The sequence below is a fragment of the Eleutherodactylus coqui genome, chromosome 7, assembly GCF_035609145.1.
Source record: "Eleutherodactylus coqui strain aEleCoq1 chromosome 7, aEleCoq1.hap1, whole genome shotgun sequence".
In the NCBI taxonomy this organism is placed as follows: Eukaryota; Metazoa; Chordata; class Amphibia; order Anura; family Eleutherodactylidae; genus Eleutherodactylus; species Eleutherodactylus coqui.
Genome location: NC_089843.1, coordinates 201,831,631 through 201,845,001, shown reverse-complemented (window position 1 = coordinate 201,845,001; position 13,371 = coordinate 201,831,631). Strand labels below are relative to the sequence as shown.

General features: G+C 47.6%; 3 non-coding genes across 3 annotated transcripts; all 3 read right to left on the bottom strand.

The window, feature by feature from the left end:
* Positions 1-2,092: 2,092 nt before the first annotated feature.
* LOC136574028 (U2 spliceosomal RNA) lies at positions 2,093-2,286 on the bottom strand. Its single transcript, XR_010786201.1, has one exon. It is a non-coding gene; the product is annotated as a U2 spliceosomal RNA (small nuclear RNA).
* A 7,694-nt stretch (positions 2,287-9,980) lies between these two features.
* LOC136573763 (U2 spliceosomal RNA) lies at positions 9,981-10,171 on the bottom strand. The gene has a single exon (XR_010785983.1). It is a non-coding gene; the product is annotated as a U2 spliceosomal RNA (small nuclear RNA).
* A 2,621-nt stretch (positions 10,172-12,792) lies between these two features.
* On the bottom strand, positions 12,793-12,983 carry LOC136573762 (U2 spliceosomal RNA). The gene has a single exon (XR_010785982.1). It is a non-coding gene; the product is annotated as a U2 spliceosomal RNA (small nuclear RNA).
* Between the last annotated feature and the right edge of the window lie 388 nt (positions 12,984-13,371).

The following is a 13,371-nucleotide window of genomic DNA, read 5'->3' as shown; positions in this document are numbered from 1 at the left end:
CGAAGAACTTAAAAACATACAGCAGGCCTTTTTTGCCCGCCCGCCATACATACATACATACATAACTACAGATTTTATATTTTTTTTTACATATATACATTATATATACACACACACACACACACACACACACACACACACACACAATCTTAAATCTATCTTTAATCTATATCTACAAAATCTGTAATTTAGAAATAATCCATATCTATATTCTACATAATTAATAAAGATAGATAGATAGATAGATAGATAGATAGACTCACTCACATACATGCATACATACATACATACTGTATGCAATTGAGCCAGGTGTTTGGAAGGCTGACGATGTCACTCCTTTGTGATGTCATCAATTTAGAAGCATTAATACCGGGCTTGGCAGCCATTTCAGTCAGTCTCTGCTGCAGCTGGGAGACGGGAGATGGTCTTTATTTCCACCAAGAAGCTGCAGAACTACCGGTAACTGCATCATTTTTATTTTATTCAATATAGGTTTTATTGGTTTCATGGAGGGGGGGAAACTTTTGCCTTATCTCAAAGCAATGTAAAATTAACTTTGACAATGAAACTTAATAAATCAATTTCGAGTTGAACTATATCATGTTTGTCTGTGATATTTTATAAGGTCTACAAACAGGGGAATGAGGGGAGGGTAAGGGGGGGGTAGGTATCTATGACACGGGAGAAAGAAAAAATAAAACAAAAAGGGGGGGGGGGCGGGCTCCGGAATTGTTGTTTCTCTTTACGATTGTGGTTTAAACGTGTTACTCACATGTCCCTGTCTGTAACCACTTGGTAAATAGGGGTGAGCTCCGGGCATCTATCCATATCGCCCAGGTGTGATACAATTTATCATAGCCTGACGGCTCATCTGGAAGCCTCATTCTCTCCATACGCTCTATTTCGTGGATCATTGCTATTTTTAGTGGAGTGCATTTTTTATGCAGCACACAAGGGGGAGACAGCGGCCTACCAAAATCGAGTTGGCTGCTGCTGTGGCTTTCTTTTTTTAAAAAAAAGGTAGGTTCCGTTCTTCCATGGTGAGGAATAGGCAGGGAGGTTCGGTTTTTGCCAGCTGGGGAATGCTTATAGGCAAGGCCTTATCCCTGGTGGTGCGTGTAACGTCAGACCACGTTTTAGACATGCAGCAGCAGCATTCAGTCAGTGGCTGACAAACGAGCTCCATGCAAGTTTACATTAAACAGACACATTTCTTTCTTTACTGTATTGACTGCGGTCTGTAATCGAGCGGTTGAACTGTTTCTGTGTCCATGCATTGAATAAAGCAATACATCCTTGTAAAGTAGGCGTCCGTTCGTTGGAGTTCTTTGCTCCCCGAGTGTTGCTCCATCTCTAAACGTTGGCCTGGATCTTCATGGACGAATACTGCCCATCCCACGTGGAGCGTGTATCTCAGCCCGCGTGGAGTGCTGCAGTCCAATGAGGTATTCCGTGCTACATAGCAAGCCTTGGGCCTGTGTGATTGGGGGTCCGCTGCTGTCTGTCCACTCTGAAGCGCGCATCCGGGGCCGGCCGCTTTTCGACTACCAGCGACTGCAGGTCACACACACAGGCTGGTTGGAATGGCCTAGCATTATCCTGATCCGGAGGTGTAACTTGAAGCTGCGGGGCCCCAGTACAAAGTCTGGAACTGGGCCCCCAAACTATAAAGCGTCATTGATAGCATTGGTTTACAATGTGGGGAAGAGAGACTTTATGGGCCCCCTAGGGCTCCGGGCCCCCTGCACATACACCCATGACCCGAATACGTGGAGCATACAGACGCAGGCTGCCAGGATACGCTGTGCCTGCCCGATGTTTCCAACTTGGCTATTAGCGCAGCGGTAGGTACGAACTATAGAGTGCGGCTGCCATATGAACTGGTGTGTGTGTGTGTGTGTGTTTTGCTTCCAGTTGTACCTGTGCTGTGCACACTCTGGCAGACGCAGCTGCTCAGTGGATACAATGTTGCGAGCAGACGGGCTGAGTGTCAATCAAAGTGCTTGGGTGGTAGCAGCAGCCGCCGCCACAGCTGCGCTGCACCTCTTGCTCGTCGGTTTTGTTTTTCTGCTTTTGGAAACTGCTGTAGGAAAGGGGGTGCACCGGTCCTGGAGGTACTGCAATACCAGGTCAATGCGTGGAGTGGACAGAGCAAGCTCTTTTTCCAGCTCCCTGTTCTAAAAATCCATTTAATATATGGTCCCCAGATAGGGGACGTATCAGATATTAAACTGATAAGAACAGATTTTTTTTTTTTTTTTTTTTTTATTGTAAAATAAACTTTATTTGCACAAACAGGTTATTCAGTCATTGTAAATCTGCAAATTACACTCAAATCACACAATAAAGAAGAATACTTATAACTTTACAAGGTGTTTCCATTTCTTGAATTTCCAGATCCCTTCGGCATCAGCTACTCCTCGCTTCTTTTTATCATATAAGTAACACAGGTAAAGACGACTCAGGATCAGTCTGACACAATCATCTTCCTCCCAGCATTCCCTTTTATACACATAGATGTTTCGTGCGTCCCAGAGTACCTCTTTAATACATAGCATTAATAACCATAAAACATGACTTTTGTCTTTATTTGTAACTCCGATACCAAAAAGCACGAAGGCAAATGATAAGTATGTGAGCCCTGTGAGCTCTTTTATCAGGGGTTTCAACTTTCCCAACACTCGTTGTGCAAACCCGCAGTTCCAGAAGACATGTAGGATACTCTCTATCCCTCCACAGCGCTGCCGTGGGCATGCTTCGCTGCACACCAGGTCCCTCTTCTTCTGGACCTCTCTCACAGGTAAGGCCCCTTGCATACTTAACCACATGATGTCCTTTTGTCTGTTTGTCCCGTCCTGCCGGGAAAGGTTACCCCAGACTCTTTCTGCCTCTACATGTGTCAGTAAGTCAATGTCTTCTGCCAGTTCTCCTCTCTTACAGATTTGTAGCACCTTCTTTTTGTTTCTAAGCTCATTTTTGTTCAGACCAGTCAAATCATTCTCTTTCACAAACTTTTCCATTCGCACATACCAGGCTGGGCAAGTAAACGCCACTGGCTGTGTCAGCCTCCTCTCACACCATTGTAACCTGCAGAGCAGCCATCCCCCAATGTATTTGGTCATGAACGCCACTTTAGTATCCCCTTGGATGAGTCTGTGTACGGTCATCATAAAGTTAATCGCCAAATACAGTTGGACATCCGGGAAGCCTAAGCCACCGTTTTGTCTGGACTTTACCACTGTGGTTCTTTTCACTCTCTCCATTTTAACTCCCCATAGAAAGAGGAACAGGACTCTATTTATTTTCCTGAGCTCCATGTAGCTTGGTGGGAAAATGTTAGCTATGTAGAGCAGCATTGGTAAGATGACACATTTGATGATGAGTGTTTTACCTGTGAAGGTTAGCTCTCGCAGTTTCCAGAAGTCTAATTTTCTGTTTATTTTGTCTCTTACTTCTTCCCAATTCTCATGGCCATTCAAGCGTTCTTCAAACTTTATGCCTAATACTTTTATACTGTTGACCACTTTCACTCCCACATCTGCCACTTCACACTTTCCTCCAAAGCACTTCACCTCACATTTGTCCCAATTCACACGGAAGGCTGATGCCCCGCAGAAGATGTTTGTATGCAGTTTAGCTCTGGTCAGCTCTGCTTTATGCTCTGTCACTATGCAGACGTCATCCATGTAACCAAGAGCCTTCACAGCCTTCCCTCCACTGCCCGGCACCATCATTCCTCTCATAAACTTATCTCTCCGCAACATACAGAACAAGGGTTCCATAGCACAAATAAATACTAACGGGGATAACGGGCAGCCTTGTCTGACTCCCGAACAGACTGTAATCCTGTTAGTTACAAAGCCACGGAGTAGAATTTGGCTTCCAATCCCATCATAGAGGCTTCTAATAGCTCTTAAGAAACTAGATGGGAAACCCATCCTATCTAACACATTAAACAGAAAGGCATGAGAAAGCCGGTCAAAGGCTTTCTCAAAATCTAAGGAGAGAACCATCACACTCCTGTCCCTCTGCATCCCATCCCAGAGGACATCTCGGAGCAGGCTTAGGTTACCTGCAATGGAGCGCTCAGGCACACCACATACCTGATCCTCCTGAACTACCTGGGCTATAACCCTACTCATGCGACTGGCAAGCAACTTGGCGTACCCCTTGTAGTCCACATTAAGCAGGGTGATAGGCCTCCAATTACGCAAGTCTGATTTATCTCCTTTTTTAAAGATTAATACCACTAATCCCTCTTTCATACTTAACCCTATGTTACCTTCTCTCCACATCCACTGATACAACTGCAGTATATCACTACCAACAATAGGCCAGAAGAACAAATAAAATTCCATCGGTAATCCATCCATCCCTGGAGTTTTATTCCGTGTCATGCTCTCAAATACCTTTCTCACCTCATCCTCTGTTATATCCCTCACCAATGGTGGTATATCCTCCTCTGCGATCCTGTCCGTAAGGGATCCGATCACCTCCCTCTCTAGACTTGCATCTCTCATCTTTTCACTATACAAGTCTCTATAGAAATCCTCAATTGCCTCTGCTACCTCCTCTCCCTTCAGCTCCTTCCCATCCATGTCCCTCACCACACTCACATCCGTTTTACTTTTGACTAACTTTTTAAAGAAAAACCGTGAACAACATTCATCCTTCTCCATTGTGTCCAACTTGGCCTGGAACATGATTTGCTTCCCTCTCTCCCGCAAACACTCATTCACCTTCTTCCTGGCATCACACAGCTCCTCATCCACATTCACACCGGCCTCTCTTAGTTTATGCAGGACATTCAGTTTAGCATTCACTCTCGCATACATCTCTCTCTTCCTCGCAGCCACCCTGTAGCCTCTTTTCCTGAAGAAGACACCAATCTTTCCTTTCACCCACTCCCACCAGGCCATGACACTCCCAAAGTCATTCTTCATTCTCTGCCATTCCTCATACACCTTCCTGAAGTCCTCATACACACTCTCATCCTCCAGCAGGCTCACATTCATTTTCCATACACCTCTCCCATACCGCACGACATCCTCTAACTCACACACACACTTCAGGCACTCATGGTCTGAAAAATTAACCCTCTCCTGGCTGTAACTTTTAACATTAACAGTTTTAGAAACAAAGATGTAGTCTAAACGAGCGTGCACCCCGCCCCTGTCCGCATGATACGTGTCAGGTACGGGCTTCACCTTTGCTAATGCTACTACATCTAATAATTGGAGGTCAGATGTCATCTGGTTGAGCTGTTTGGCTGTCACATCCATTTTTTCTCCTTGGAGGTGACAGTTCAAATCTCCCACCAAAAAAACTGGCAAACGGCCTGGTAGGAACAACTTTAGTTTTTCAAACAGCTCCTTGCGCTCGTTCTTATCTGGAGGGGCGTACACATTTATGACCCTGAATCGCACATTTCGGAATGTGACATAAGCCAGAAGACATCTGCCCTCCTCTATGACAACATATTCATCTATAACATAACTGTTGTTTGTAAACAAAATCCCCACGCCATCATTTTTGTTTTTTGTGGATGTTGACCACAGCGACTGGCCGTGCGGCCATTCCGAAGCTTTAGGTATAGAGGTCAAACCGCACTCCTGCAGGCAGAGAATGTCAGCAGACCGTGTGGACAGGTGCTCTAAAATAGCCGCACGTCTAGCTCTGCTACATATAACCCTTACATTTAGGGATAAAACTGATGAAATGAATGGTTATGAGGATAAAAACAATAACAGGAAAAACAACCAACATTACAATACTTTCAGACATTAGGCATTTGCAAGGCACCAACAAACTGCTCAATTGCGTCGGTGTCCAAAAATGGGGAGGATGCCCCACTGCTGGGGGACAGCATGTCCTCCTCTAAGTCTGCCAGCACCTCAAAAGCATTGGTGCTTAAACAAACAGGGGGGCTGGCTGGGCTTTGGGCACAAGGTATGGAGCCCTCAGAGAAGTTTGTAGCACTAGGTGCAGTTTTCAACCTTTTAGATTTGCTTCTTTGCACCAACGCCCAAGAGTCCTCCTCCCCCTCCTGCCTCTTAGGTGCAAGTCCTGGCATAATGCCAGCAGTAGGGGAGCACACAGTTCCTGGAATCACAGAGTTTGTGGATGAAGGCAATGACAGTTCCATACTCACAGTACCTGTGTCAGGGATGATGGTGGTGCTGTCATCTGTATCCTCATCATGCTGGGGTTGGGCAGCTGCAGACACTTGTAGCTGGGAGGTCGTGGCTGCCTGATGATCAGCTGTAGTAACTCCCAGGGGGGCAGCAGGGGGGGCACTCTGTGCAGCAGGCTCAGCGCTGGAGACCTCAGAGGGCAAACTCTGAGGTACAGGAACTCCCATCGGGTTTACCTCTGCTGCGGTTGCTGTTGTAATCCCTGGCTGTTCTGGCTGGAGTCCTGAGGTGGACGCTTGATCTTGTGCAGTGGTCTGAAACAGCGGCGGCAAGCGACTAACGGCCTCATCCATAGGCATTAAATCTTCTGGTTCATTAACCCCAGTGTCCAGACCACTTTCAAAGAAAACAGGTCCTCTTCCAGTGCGAGCCGCATCAGCATAACTGCGGCTCGTCATTAGTCCCTTGGGGCAGTTCCTTGCCAAGTGTAAAATAGAGCCACACAGGTCACATTTGCGAGGCTTAGGGCACTGGCCAGCCTCATGACCCTGTACTCCACAATTCCTGCAGCAGCGGCCATTAGGACAGAAGTCTTGTGTGTGTCCAAACTGCAAACACAGCCTGCAGTAGCGGGGCTGGCCTGGGTAGGTCAAGTATCCCCTGTTGCCTCCCAGGGAGAAGGAGGATGGTGGGTGCTTTACTCCTCCGATGCCATTAGGGTCTGTGCGAAAACGCACCCAGAAACGCAGCTTGCCATTAGGGATCCCAAAAGCATTCTTCAGCTTCACTCCTCCACGCACATTGCTGCAGTATCTCTGTAGGAACGCCACCACATGAGAGAGCTCAGTGAAGGGGTTAAATAGATGCAGAGTCACTGGCTTCTCATCCATCTGGAACAGTGGCAGCAGGATGAAGTCGCTCAGCTTCCCTTCTTCTTTCAGCAGCTTGCAGCGTTCAAAAATGTTCAGGCAGAAACTGTTTGTCTCAAAAGAGACATCAAACAGTCCTTTGCCGGTGTGGTCTTGCAGGCAGAAGATCTCAGCAGCTTTCAGCTTCAGTGCTTCAAAGAGGACTTCCTGGACGAAGGTTCCCAGCTCCACTCTTCTGCAGGAATCTGGCTTAACCAGAAAGCGGATGGTGTTCCGTATAGCCTGAGGCTCCATTTCACCACTCCAGATGATCCTCTTCTCCGATCCACATGTGATCTTAGCCAAAAGGCCGAGAAGCGATAACCCGAAATGGGTTTCACCTGTAGCCCGGCCCGCCCAACTCCACTTCCAAGGCTTGAGGCAACACGCTCAGCCAGCACTCTGGGCGCACCCACAATGCACCCAGGCAGCTGGGAGAGCTATTAAAACTTTCCATAGCCCCGCCCCACGCCTTCTCAACCGCGCCCAGCCTCACACCCTCAGTCCTTCCTCTTGCACCGTGCTCACGCATCCTAGGCTTGCAGAGCCTGCTGCTGCTGCTACTGCAGGACTCGTCAGCTCCCTACAAAGGATGGTTAAGCCGGCGATGACACTAGAAGCAAGCACTAGTTTGTCTCTGAAGGTGCGTCGGTCGGTCGGTTGGAGGGATCTCTTCGGCCGGCCGCATTTCCAGTGGGGACGGATGGAAACTTTTAACCTAAAATAAGGGAAATTGGCTTCGGCCCCATAGGGCTTTATTGCCTTCCCCTGGGCCAGCATTAGTAGACCCTAGTAAGGAGAATATTAGAGCGGCATGGTCATCCGAAGAACTTAAAAACATACAGCAGGCCTTTTTTGCCCGCCCGCCATACATACATACATACATAACTACAGATTTTATATTTTTTTTTACATATATACATTATATATACACACACACACACACACACACACACACACACACACACACACACACACACACACACAATCTTAAATCTATCTTTAATCTATATCTACAAAATCTGTAATTTAGAAATAATCCATATCTATATTCTACATAATTAATAAAGATAGATAGATAGATAGATAGATAGATAGATAGACTCACTCACATACATGCATACATACATACATACTGTATGCAATTGAGCCAGGTGTTTGGAAGGCTGACGATGTCACTCCTTTGTGATGTCATCAATTTAGAAGCATTAATACCGGGCTTGGCAGCCATTTCAGTCAGTCTCTGCTGCAGCTGGGAGACGGGAGATGGTCTTTATTTCCACCAAGAAGCTGCAGAACTACCGGTAACTGCATCATTTTTATTTTATTCAATATAGGTTTTATTGGTTTCATGGAGGGGGGGAAACTTTTGCCTTATCTCAAAGCAATGTAAAATTAACTTTGACAATGAAACTTAATAAATCAATTTCGAGTTGAACTATATCATGTTTGTCTGTGATATTTTATAAGGTCTACAAACAGGGGAATGAGGGGAGGGTAAGGGGGGGGTAGGTATCTATGACACGGGAGAAAGAAAAAATAAAACAAAAAGGGGGGGGGGGGCGGGCTCCGGAATTGTTGTTTCTCTTTACGATTGTGGTTTAAACGTGTTACTCACATGTCCCTGTCTGTAACCACTTGGTAAATAGGGGTGAGCTCCGGGCATCTATCCATATCGCCCAGGTGTGATACAATTTATCATAGCCTGACGGCTCATCTGGAAGCCTCATTCTCTCCATACGCTCTATTTCGTGGATCATTGCTATTTTTAGTGGAGTGCATTTTTTATGCAGCACACAAGGGGGAGACAGCGGCCTACCAAAATCGAGTTGGCTGCTGCTGTGGCTTTCTTTTTTTAAAAAAAAGGTAGGTTCCGTTCTTCCATGGTGAGGAATAGGCAGGGAGGTTCGGTTTTTGCCAGCTGGGGAATGCTTATAGGCAAGGCCTTATCCCTGGTGGTGCGTGTAACGTCAGACCACGTTTTAGACATGCAGCAGCAGCATTCAGTCAGTGGCTGACAAACGAGCTCCATGCAAGTTTACATTAAACAGACACATTTCTTTCTTTACTGTATTGACTGCGGTCTGTAATCGAGCGGTTGAACTGTTTCTGTGTCCATGCATTGAATAAAGCAATACATCCTTGTAAAGTAGGCGTCCGTTCGTTGGAGTTCTTTGCTCCCCGAGTGTTGCTCCATCTCTAAACGTTGGCCTGGATCTTCATGGACGAATACTGCCCATCCCACGTGGAGCGTGTATCTCAGCCCGCGTGGAGTGCTGCAGTCCAATGAGGTATTCCGTGCTACATAGCAAGCCTTGGGCCTGTGTGATTGGGGGTCCGCTGCTGTCTGTCCACTCTGAAGCGCGCATCCGGGGCCGGCCGCTTTTCGACTACCAGCGACTGCAGGTCACACACACAGGCTGGTTGGAATGGCCTAGCATTATCCTGATCCGGAGGTGTAACTTGAAGCTGCGGGGCCCCAGTACAAAGTCTGGAACTGGGCCCCCAAACTATAAAGCGTCATTGATAGCATTGGTTTACAATGTGGGGAAGAGAGACTTTATGGGCCCCCTAGGGCTCCGGGCCCCCTGCACATACACCCATGACCCGAATACGTGGAGCATACAGACGCAGGCTGCCAGGATACGCTGTGCCTGCCCGATGTTTCCAACTTGGCTATTAGCGCAGCGGTAGGTACGAACTATAGAGTGCGGCTGCCATATGAACTGGTGTGTGTGTGTGTGTGTGTTTTGCTTCCAGTTGTACCTGTGCTGTGCACACTCTGGCAGACGCAGCTGCTCAGTGGATACAATGTTGCGAGCAGACGGGCTGAGTGTCAATCAAAGTGCTTGGGTGGTAGCAGCAGCCGCCGCCACAGCTGCGCTGCACCTCTTGCTCGTCGGTTTTGTTTTTCTGCTTTTGGAAACTGCTGTAGGAAAGGGGGTGCACCGGTCCTGGAGGTACTGCAATACCAGGTCAATGCGTGGAGTGGACAGAGCAAGCTCTTTTTCCAGCTCCCTGTTCTAAAAATCCATTTAATATATGGTCCCCAGATAGGGGACGTATCAGATATTAAACTGATAAGAACAGATACTACACTTGATCTTAGCCAAAAGGCCGAGAAGCGATAACCCGAAATGGGTTTCACCTGTAGCCCGGCCCGCCCAACTCCACTTCCAAGGCTTGAGGCAACACGCTCAGCCAGCACTCTGGGCGCACCCACAATGCACCCAGGCAGCTGGGAGAGCTATTAAAACTTTCCATAGCCCCGCCCCACGCCTTCTCAACCGCGCCCAGCCTCACACCCTCAGTCCTTCCTCTTGCACCGTGCTCACGCATCCTAGGCTTGCAGAGCCTGCTGCTGCTGCTACTGCAGGACTCGTCAGCTCCCTACAAAGGATGGTTAAGCCGGCGATGACACTAGAAGCAAGCACTAGTTTGTCTCTGAAGGTGCGTCGGTCGGTCGGTTGGAGGGATCTCTTCGGCCGGCCGCATTTCCAGTGGGGACGGATGGAAACTTTTAACCTAAAATAAGGGAAATTGGCTTCGGCCCCATAGGGCTTTATTGCCTTCCCCTGGGCCAGCATTAGTAGACCCTAGTAAGGAGAATATTAGAGCGGCATGGTCATCCGAAGAACTTAAAAACATACAGCAGGCCTTTTTTGCCCGCCCGCCATACATACATACATACATAACTACAGATTTTATATTTTTTTTTACATATATACATTATATATACACACACACACACACACACACACACACACACACACACACACACACACACACACACAATCTTAAATCTATCTTTAATCTATATCTACAAAATCTGTAATTTAGAAATAATCCATATCTATATTCTACATAATTAATAAAGATAGATAGATAGATAGATAGATAGATAGATAGATAGACTCACTCACATACATGCATACATACATACATACTGTATGCAATTGAGCCAGGTGTTTGGAAGGCTGACGATGTCACTCCTTTGTGATGTCATCAATTTAGAAGCATTAATACCGGGCTTGGCAGCCATTTCAGTCAGTCTCTGCTGCAGCTGGGAGACGGGAGATGGTCTTTATTTCCACCAAGAAGCTGCAGAACTACCGGTAACTGCATCATTTTTATTTTATTCAATATAGGTTTTATTGGTTTCATGGAGGGGGGGAAACTTTTGCCTTATCTCAAAGCAATGTAAAATTAACTTTGACAATGAAACTTAATAAATCAATTTCGAGTTGAACTATATCATGTTTGTCTGTGATATTTTATAAGGTCTACAAACAGGGGAATGAGGGGAGGGTAAGGGGGGGGTAGGTATCTATGACACGGGAGAAAGAAAAAATAAAACAAAAAGGGGGGGGGGGGGCGGGCTCCGGAATTGTTGTTTCTCTTTACGATTGTGGTTTAAACGTGTTACTCACATGTCCCTGTCTGTAACCACTTGGTAAATAGGGGTGAGCTCCGGGCATCTATCCATATCGCCCAGGTGTGATACAATTTATCATAGCCTGACGGCTCATCTGGAAGCCTCATTCTCTCCATACGCTCTATTTCGTGGATCATTGCTATTTTTAGTGGAGTGCATTTTTTATGCAGCACACAAGGGGGAGACAGCGGCCTACCAAAATCGAGTTGGCTGCTGCTGTGGCTTTCTTTTTTAAAAAAAAAGGTAGGTTCCGTTCTTCCATGGTGAGGAATAGGCAGGGAGGTTCGGTTTTTGCCAGCTGGGGAATGCTTATAGGCAAGGCCTTATCCCTGGTGGTGCGTGTAACGTCAGACCACGTTTTAGACATGCAGCAGCAGCATTCAGTCAGTGGCTGACAAACGAGCTCCATGCAAGTTTACATTAAACAGACACATTTCTTTCTTTACTGTATTGACTGCGGTCTGTAATCGAGCGGTTGAACTGTTTCTGTGTCCATGCATTGAATAAAGCAATACATCCTTGTAAAGTAGGCGTCCGTTCGTTGGAGTTCTTTGCTCCCCGAGTGTTGCTCCATCTCTAAACGTTGGCCTGGATCTTCATGGACGAATACTGCCCATCCCACGTGGAGCGTGTATCTCAGCCCGCGTGGAGTGCTGCAGTCCAATGAGGTATTCCGTGCTACATAGCAAGCCTTGGGCCTGTGTGATTGGGGGTCCGCTGCTGTCTGTCCACTCTGAAGCGCGCATCCGGGGCCGGCCGCTTTTCGACTACCAGCGACTGCAGGTCACACACACAGGCTGGTTGGAATGGCCTAGCATTATCCTGATCCGGAGGTGTAACTTGAAGCTGCGGGGCCCCAGTACAAAGTCTGGAACTGGGCCCCCAAACTATAAAGCGTCATTGATAGCATTGGTTTACAATGTGGGGAAGAGAGACTTTATGGGCCCCCTAGGGCTCCGGGCCCCCTGCACATACACCCATGACCCGAATACGTGGAGCATACAGACGCAGGCTGCCAGGATACGCTGTGCCTGCCCGATGTTTCCAACTTGGCTATTAGCGCAGCGGTAGGTACGAACTATAGAGTGCGGCTGCCATATGAACTGGTGTGTGTGTGTGTGTGTGTTTTGCTTCCAGTTGTACCTGTGCTGTGCACACTCTGGCAGACGCAGCTGCTCAGTGGATACAATGTTGCGAGCAGACGGGCTGAGTGTCAATCAAAGTGCTTGGGTGGTAGCAGCAGCCGCCGCCACAGCTGCGCTGCACCTCTTGCTCGTCGGTTTTGTTTTTCTGCTTTTGGAAACTGCTGTAGGAAAGGGGGTGCACCGGTCCTGGAGGTACTGCAATACCAGGTCAATGCGTGGAGTGGACAGAGCAAGCTCTTTTTCCAGCTCCCTGTTCTAAAAATCCATTTAATATATGGTCCCCAGATAGGGGACGTATCAGATATTAAACTGATAAGAACAGATACTACACTTGATCTTAGCCAAAAGGCCGAGAAGCGATAACCCGAAATGGGTTTCACCTGTAGCCCGGCCCGCCCAACTCCACTTCCAAGGCTTGAGGCAACACGCTCAGCCAGCACTCTGGGCGCACCCACAATGCACCCAGGCAGCTGGGAGAGCTATTAAAACTTTCCATAGCCCCGCCCCACGCCTTCTCAACCGCGCCCAGCCTCACACCCTCAGTCCTTCCTCTTGCACCGTGCTCACGCATCCTAGGCTTGCAGAGCCTGCTGCTGCTGCTACTGCAGGACTCGTCAGCTCCCTACAAAGGATGGTTAAGCCGGCGATGACACTAGAAGCAAGCACTAGTTTGTCTCTGAAGGTGCGTCGGTCGGTCGGTTGGAGGGATCTCTTCGGCCGGCCGCATTTCCAGTGGGGACGGATGGAAA